Raw genomic sequence first — 9,278 nt, forward strand, 5'->3', positions numbered from 1 at the left:
CACACAGGCCTGATTGGTTTCAGAGTAACAGCCGTGTTAGTCTGTATTCGCAAAAAGAAAAGGAGGACTTGTGGCACCTTAGAGACTAACCAATTTATTTGAGCACGAGCTTTCGTGAGCTACCCATTGATTCCTGTGGGACTAATTACACTCTTAAAGTGAGTACTTACAAGCTGAAGGCCCTTGGGCCTGGATCCTCAGAGGTATTCAGGTGCCTAACTCCCACAGACTTCAGTGGGAGTTAAGTGCCTAAATACCTTTGAGGATATTGGCCTTGCTGAATATTAGGTCTAAAACTTGCAGCCCTCTGGGGAAATGCCTGCCGGTGTCAGCTGGAGTCATTGAGAATCTCTTCCAAGTAAGGGTTGAAAGATTTGACCCCCCCACTTATATTTTAAACAAGGGTCAACTTTCTGAGACTGCAGAGCTGGGACAGGGGGCAGAGTTTGGCTGGGAGCGTCCATGTGGTGCCACACTTCTAGTCATTGCTATGGTTATTATGCCTTTGTTTGCAGCCGTGAGCAACGCGCTTTCCAGACACACAAGAAGGACTGGTCCCTGCCCCAAGGTGCTCACAGGCTAAGGCTGGCCAGGTAGACAAAGGTCAGGGAAGGTAAACAACAGAAGGGATTTTCTACAGAGATTAACCAGACTTGCTGAAAGCAAAAGTGGTCTTTCACAGGTCTAAGTGATTAGAACAGCATCTGTTTCTGACACACTGTTATGTCTAGGCAGCCTATTCTCCTTTCCTGGGGGTGGGGAAGAGAATATCTGGGACCAGAACCTGATCTCATTTAAACAGATATAAATCCAGAGCAGCCCTATTGAGTCCATGTAAATGAGATCAGAAATCCCTTAGCATTACTTGATCTCGCATACATTGCTCTGAATTCTGCTCTGTCTGTGTAGCCCCAGCAAAGCTAATGGGGAGTTGTCTGGGTAACTGAGAGCAGAATTTGCCTTGCTGTTTGCATATAGATTGTTCATGAAATACTGCAACAGACTGTCTTGCATCCTGCAGTAATGGCCAAGAAGGAGAAATTATGTTTGAAAGTGAAGTTGGTTCAAGCATTCGCTCTTTGATCCACCCCCTCTGTGTTTTGCCCAATATTCCGTGTCCTGCCTGCAATCTCTAGAGATCTTGTGCAGCTCGGGAGTTCCCCGTTCAGTGGGCCCCTCTATTCCTGCCCCAGAAAAGGGAGTGGGTCCGGGAAGCATTGCAGCGAGGAAGAAGAGGGTGGTGCACCAGGAGTTATGCTAGCCACCTCTTTTGGTGGGGTTTGCAACCTCATGGCTTCCCTGACTAGTTCTAGTGTAGGGGAGAGCCTGGCGAACACTTGTATCTCCTCGCTGTAGGTTACCCGCAATATGGCCAGGCAGAGAATCAACACACACACACATCAAGCTGAAGGACTCTCCCTCCAAAAAAGAGAGTTTAGACGCTCACCTGATACTTCTCCCAACCTTCCCAGAATTACCTTCTTCCTCCCTCTGTCACTTCATAGAATCATAGGACTGGAAGGGACCTCGAGAGGTCATCTAGTCCAGTCCCCTGCACTCATGGCAGGACTAAGTATTATCTAGACCATCCCTGACAGATGTTTGTCTAACCTGCTCTTAAAAACTTCCAATGATGGAGATTCCACAACCTCCCTAGGCAATTTATTCCAGTGCTTAACTACCCTGACAGGAAGTTTTTCCTAATGTCCAGCCTAAACCACCTTTGCTGCAATTTTAGCCCATTGTTTCCTGTCCTATCCTCAGAGATTAAGAACAATTATTTCCTGCCCCCCCCGCTCCTTGTAACAACCATTTATGTCCTTGAAAACTGTTATCATGTCCCCCCTCAGTCTTCTCTTCTCCAGACTAAACAAACCCAGTTTTTTCAATCTTCCTTCATAGGTCATGTTTTCTAGACCTATAATCATTTTGGTTGCTCTTCTCTGGACTTTCTGCAATTTGTCCACGTCTTTCCTGAAATGTGGCTCTCAGAACTGGACACAATACTCCAGTTGAGACCTAACAGGCTGGGAGTAGAACAGAAGAATTACTTCTCGTGTCTTGCTTACAACACTCCTGCTAATACATCCCAGAATGATGTTTGCTTTTACTACAACAGTGTTACACTGTTTATTCATATTTAGCTTGTGATCCACTATGTCCCCCAGATGCCTTTCTGCAGTACTCCTTCCTAGGCAGTCATTTCCCATTTTGTATGTGTGCAACTGATTGTTCCTTCCTAAGTGGAGTACTTTGCATTTGTCCTTATTCAATTTCATCCTGTTTACTTCAGACCATTTCTCCAGTTTGACCAGATCATTTTGAATTTTAATCCTATCCTCCAAAGCACTTGCAACCCCTCCCAGTTTGGTATCGTCCCCAAACTTTATCAGTGTACTCTCTATGCCGTTATCTAAATCACTGATAAAGATATTGAACAGAACTGGACCCAGAACCGATCCCTGCGGGACCCCACTCATTATGCCCTTCCAACATGACTGTGACCCACTGATAACTACCATCTGGGAATGGGTTTCCAACCAGTTTTGCACCCACCTTATAGTAGCGCCATCAAGGTTGCATTTCCCCTAGTTTGTTTATGAGACGGTCAGTCTACCTGAGGTGAACTGACTCCATTCCCCTGCTCCCTGCATCACTTTTCTTTCTCAAACCCTCTGAGCCCCAACTCCTTCCAGATCCCCAGTTCTCTGACAGTGGGTCTCATGTCTGGAACTCCCTGGGCCCTGTCCTCAGATCCACTGCAGCCCCTTTGTACCACTCCAACTTAACCACTCCTCCCCTGGAGTAGGGCAAAGGCTGGAGCAATGTAGAACTGACATAGCAACTTTATGCCACGCCTCCACAGTGTGGGGGCTGGAGAAGAGTGAAAATTTGTCTTTCTTGCTGCTGGAATAGTGGCTGGGGCTGCCAGGCATAGGTTAGAGCAGCCCTGGGGCTGCTGTAACTTATGTCAGGGGTCATGCTAACTCTCAGGTGGCCTCTGAATAATGGAGCCACAACTGATGTAAAGCACTTGTTCCAACCCTTTCACCCTCCCCTCTCCCTCCCTTCATGTCCTGCACTGACCACAACCTGCCAGGCACGGGAGCCTCTGTTTGGGCTGCTGAGCAGGGTTAGCCCCACCTGGTCTACACGCCTGTTCCCACCGAAGGAGATCTGCTGCAGCTACTTCCGCAGGGGGGAATTTCACAGAGACCTCTGTGTAGCTGCCAACCTAGGCTGTAGCTGTACCTGAGACCACAAACACCCAGGCTTAGAGTACTGCCGAACTGTGTGTAGGTGCAATGTGCCAGTTGGCCACTGGAGGATGCCATTGCTCCAGGAATAAGGCGTCACGCAGCCTGGCAGCATGGCTTCCAGCTAATTGGAAAGCCATTTCCAGTTACTAAAGCAATTAGCGTGAAAAAATCAATAAGTGCCTAAATTGCGGTTAACTGACCATCCCTTGGTTAACCATACACATTTGTGTGTCCTGGTACATGAACAGGGCACAGGGCTAAGACGGCCCTGGCATCATTACGGCCTCCCGCACGGCAACGGCAACCCTGCTGGAGCATGTGAATGGCGTCCAAAGGGGACAGCAGTGACCTGAGGGAGGATCCAGGCTTAGCAGGGAGACCCTGGAGATCACACGCATGTCGCCTGCACAGCAGGAGAGTTTGCTGGCCCTGATGTGGCAATATGGTCACAAAAGACTTGCTGCCCCTGGGTAGGGATCTCTGCTGGAGGCGTTCATGCAGGACCAATAGTCGTCTTCGGTCACGTCCACCTGCGGGCTTAAACCTCCCGTGAGCCAAGACCTTTCTCAGGGACGCTGCAGCGAGTGGGTGGCCTGGAAGATTCCCCACGAGCGAAAGCGTGACTTTGGGGCCAGCGCTGGAGCCAGGCAAGCAGGGGCTGCGATGCTCACTAGAGAATGCCAGAGGGAGAGGAGGAGGACAGGCGACAATGAGTGCGCTGTTCTGTTTTCGGGAGCTGCTTGGCTGACGAATGGAGCGACTGGCCACTGCTGACATGTGGTGTACTGTGTGTGTGTCACTGCTTTGAAGAGACAAGCCTACCTAAGCTCCTCACCATTGCGTGAGGGAGCACGCCCTCCTCTCTTATGTTCCACTAACAGCCTACGGTACAGTACGGTCATAGGAACTGCCCCGGGGACCCATCTAACCCAGTAACCTGCCTTCAGCAGTGACCAGTACATGCTGCTTCAGATGACGGTGCAACACCCACAATGCACCTGGCCAGCGGTGCCATGCTGTGGAATTCTTTCCCGGACCCCCAGGGTGAATCCAGAGGCCCAAACCCAAGAAGTAGTCGGGGCCTGCACTCCTCCCGCCACCAATGAGAGTCCAGCGTGCTCAGCAATGCTCAGGCTTAGCATTACCCCCGAACAACCCAGCCATCGCTGGTTCGTGCCTCTCCTGCCTTCAGCACCTAGCGTGACTGGGCCCCAACTGAGTTCTCTCTTGGTCAGCTTTCTGCCTCTCCCCAACCCCCTAGAATCTCCTATAACCCCACTCTCCCTTCGGCTGGACTCAGCTTGCATTCCTTAGCCCCCAGGGGCCACACTGAACTAGGTCCCTCCTGAAGCCCTCTGGCTCCACTTCCATTCATCATACAGCTGCTCTTTCTATCAGCTGTATGGAGTTCTGGGAATTTCTTGGGCCAGTGGGACTGAGTTGAGTTTCCCCGCTTCCCCATCTCTCCCCTGCGATCAGCTTCCCTAGCTTGGCAGGGCTGGGTGTGGAGTTCCCCTGCTGTGATATCTCCCCTCAGATCCTTCGCAGTGCTTTACTCCCCTGCTACATTAGAGGAATTCCCCTGCTTGCTTATCTTCCCCCACAGGTTTACCTTCACAGTCCTCCCAGCGCTGGTCATTACCAGAGTTGCCCTGCTTTCTCTTTGGCAGGTGGTGGATGGGAAAAGCACACAAAGCTTCCAGCTCGGGCATAAAAGAAAGGAGATGGTGCTTGAATGCCAGAAGACTGGGATGTGTAAATCAAAAGCCATGTTGGACACTATGACAGAGCCCGGCCAGGATATTACACAGCTGGAACGGCGTTGAGGAGCAAGAACAAAGGGCCCAGACAACTTTTGGTGGCATGCAAAGCTGTGTTCCCAAAAACCAGACCTCAGCAGCTGAGCAGTTTGCAAACACATGCATGGTCAGCTCCAGCTGCTCATTAGGCAAACTGCCCTGCATGTGTCCTCTCTCTCAGGCTCCCACTCAGACTGGAGGTCCATTGGGACAGACAGCACACCGGCACGGTCGGTTCTGGGACACTGGCAGAACAGTGGGTGCAATGACCAGACACTAGCTTTCAACACATGTAAACGGATTCTTATGGGGCTCATCACACGGTTGGGTTCCTCCTCGCTCTCCATTCCTTTCCATTCACAGACCAGAAAAACAAGGCTTCTCTGTCCCAATAAAAACCCTTCCCCAAATAACAATCATATCCTGAGTCCCAAACAGGACATTAGGTGGAATCTGGTCTTGTTCCCTCCCGGAGAAGCTATTCCTTTCTTCTGACCTTTCATGCTGAATCCAGTAGAGTTTAAGGGCCTAGCTGCATCTCCTCTCCAGCCACTTACCCCTTCCGTGTCTGATTGCAAACCTTCGCGGACTGAGTGAGGATACCAAGGTTTGGGGTTTTGTTCTACTCAGACAGCCTCATTCCAACTTCCCAAGGGACTTGTACAGGGGCGAGCAAACTTTTTGGCCAAGGGCTGCATCAGGTTTCAGAAATTGTATGGAGGGCCAGTTAGGGGAGGCTGTGCCTCCCCAAACACCCAGGCGTGGTCCAGCCTCCGCCCCCTATCTGACCTCCCCTGCTTCTCGCCCCCTGACGGCACCCCCCGGACCCCCGCCCCATCCACACCCCCTGCTCTCTGTCCCCTGGCTGCCCCCGGACCCTCCACCCCTAACTTCTCCCTGCCGCCCCATCCACCCCCCCTCTCCCCCGGCTCCCTGACTGCCCCCAGAACCCCTGCCCCCATTCAACCCCCCTGTTCCCCGCCCTCTGACTGCCCCGCCCCCTATCCACACCCCCACCCCCTGACCACCACCCCGAACTCCCCCGCTCCCTGCCCCCTTACTGCGCTTCCTGGAGCACCGGTGGCTGGTGGCACGGCTGCGCCAGGACAGGCAGCCGCGTCGCTCAGCTGGAGCCCGCCACGCACCGCACAGCACAGAGACCGGGTCAGGCCGGGCTCTGCAGCTGCACTGCCCCAGGAGCTCCCAGCCCCACCGCCCCGAGCATTGCGCCAGCGGCACCGTGAGCTGAGGCTGCAGGGGAGGGGGAACAGCAGGGGAGGGCCGGGGACTAGCCTCCTGGGCCAGGAGCTCAGGGGCCGGGCAGAACGGTCCCGTGGGCTGGATGTGGCCCGCGGGCCGTAGTTTGCCCACCTCTGGACTTGTAGGACACAGATGGGAAGTCTAGCCTGTCACAGGGCTGTCTCAGTGGGCCTGAGGTTCTCTCTGGCCATGCCACATGACAGGGCTTGGTTCTGTCTTTGGCTCCCTGAGCTGGTGGGGGCAGGAAGTGCCGTGGAAGAAGAACACTCAGCCCCCTCAGGGGAGCAGCATTTCTCCTGGCTCCAGAGCAGCTCTGCAAACTGAGCTTCTGCGCTCATCACCCTTTCCCCAAGGAAGGTCACTGCAAGGTGGGACCATGAGGGAGGAGGAGATCATTCTTCTCTGGAGGACAAAACAGGCATGAAAAAAGGAATGATTTCTAGGCTGTTTAGTGAGGCCAGAGAACAAAATTTCGAGGCACTGGGGATAATCCATAGAAAGGGGAAGTATCCCAATGTCCTCCACTGCCACCGTAAGAGAATGCACAGACATTCGTCCAGCTCGCAGGGGCAGTGTGAGTGTCACACGAGAAGCCAAGCGAAGGACAGTAGGTCGGGTAGGAGCTTGGGAAGTTCTGCTAGGGGACCTCTGCACTCTATAGCATATGGAGCACATAGCACAGACCCCCTCTGTGTTCCAGGAACAAGCCGAATAAACCCAACGGCCATGAAGTTAGCCCAGGTTTCTCACAAGAGCAAGTGTAAGCCAGGGTAGGACGCTGGGCAGCCAGCCCAATGTGAAGTGCTCAGTAAAAATGCCGGTTAGAATATCAGGGTTGGAAGGGACCTCAGGAGGTCATCTAGTCCAACCCCCTGCTCAAAGCAGGACCAATCCCCAATTTTTGGCCTGAATCCCTAAATGGCCCCGTCAAGGATTGAACTCACAACCCTGGATTTAGCAGGCCAAAGCTCAAACCACTGAGCTATCCCTCCTCCAATCTAGAAGTCCAATGCACTATTCATTGTGCCACAGAGTTCCTTATTTCCACAGCCTTGTGGCTTAACAATAGCGTCCTCATCATGTGGGGAACACTCACCCCATCCTTCACGCCGAATTGCAGACAGTGTCTGGCAAGCGGAGTTGCTATTGGACACACTGGCGATATTGAAACACCCCATTGAAACCTGATCCATGGGGCGTTTATTCTGAATGCCTTGCAAATGTTGGGGCCTGGTCGGGGAAGTGAGCAGAGCCGGGCTAGACAAGTGAGACAGAGGGGCTATTGGATTGCCAGGTTGGAACATGTGTCCTGCTTGCAGGGTAAGGCAGGCACCTGTTTCTGCAGGACCACGGAGTGTTTGTTCCATCTGCTGACAGGCTTGGACACACGCAGGACTTAGCTGCTGGGCCCAAGTCTTTCAGTGCCCCTTGTGCAATCCTGCTAACTCCAAAGGAAAGGAGCCAGGGTTTGCAGAGTGCTTTATGCTGCCCTACGCCGCACGCAACGAGGTCATCTCAGACAGGCCGATCTTTGTCTTAGATGAGCGAGACATTGTAAAGAACAGTGCATCCCCTAGCCGTCTGCACTAAGCTGCACGCAAAATCGCTGCCCCTCTCTGGAAACAGCCGAGTCCACAGAGATTTAAAGGGGCAGCACACCGCAAACAAAGCCATTGCGGTCACTAAGCAAAATGCATTGCCATTCCCAATGTAAAGCACTATAGAAGGGCTAACAGTTATGAGTTGGATTATTTCATTTTTATGGAGCTCTCCCCTCCCTCCTCTGCCCCTTCCCTAATAGCACCTGCGGGTACAGTATGCAAGCGACTTCCTCTTCCAAGCCAGACTCTTCTCCACAGAATAACCTGGCTTGTCCGCCGAGGGATACCAAGAGAGCCTGCTTAGGCCTCCCATTCTTCCCAGTGTAACCCCCACGAGTGATCCCAAGGGCCAGTGGTGTGAGAGGCAGCCCTGCTGCACCTCAGACTTGCAGTCGGGAGGCAAGAAGGCCAGTGCAGAAAGGATTTGCACGGGTCAATGGCAAACTTCCTCTTTCTGACTTCCATCCCTCTAGGCTGGGTTGTGCTACCCAGAAGTGTGTTAAACAGATGGGGAAGCAAAACCTGAGCCACACATAGCCTTGGCTAGCCTCAGCTCTGTATTAGCTTCCTCAGAGAATGTTGAAGTACGTAATCAACAGCTCTCGCTTCCTCATACTCTCACAAGGCAAGGCAGGAGGACACATTGGAGGGACACAAAGGGGGGCACCAGCTAAAGAGGGGGGCACGTGCCCCCCCATGTGGCCTGCACGTTAAGTACAATTACATTATTCAGTTGCGTCTGTCCCATTGATGATGGGAGATAATTTTTAAGTCTTCTGAAGTTCCGGATGATACAGGCACAGTGAGAAGGACTCTTATGAGGGCTTGTCGATTAATCGCAGTTAACTCACGCGATTAACTAAAAAAAAATTAATCGCCGTTTTAATTGCATTGTTAAACAATCGAACACCAATTGAAATGTGTTAAATATTTTGGATGTTTTTCTACATTTTCAAATATTTGATTTCAATTTACAATGCAGACTACAAAGTGCACAGTGCTCGCTTTATATTATTATTTTATTACAAATATTTGCACTGTAAAAATGATAAACGAAAGAAACAGTATTTTTTCACTTCACCTCATACAATTACTGAAGTGCAATCTCTGTTGTGAAAGTGCAACTTACAAATGTAGACTTTTGTTACATAATTGCGCTCAAAAACAAAACAGTGTAAAACTTCAGAGCCTACAAGTCCACTCAGTCCTATTCCTTGTTCAGCCAATCGCTAAGACAAACAAGTTTGTTTACATTTACTGGAGATAATGGTGCCCTCTTCTTATTTACAATGTCACCTGAAAGTGAGAACAGACGTTCACACGGCACTGTTGTAGCCGGCATTGCAAGGTATTTACAT

This window comes from Natator depressus, chromosome 12 (assembly GCF_965152275.1).
Source record: "Natator depressus isolate rNatDep1 chromosome 12, rNatDep2.hap1, whole genome shotgun sequence".
Lineage (NCBI taxonomy): Eukaryota > Metazoa > Chordata > Testudines > Cheloniidae > Natator > Natator depressus.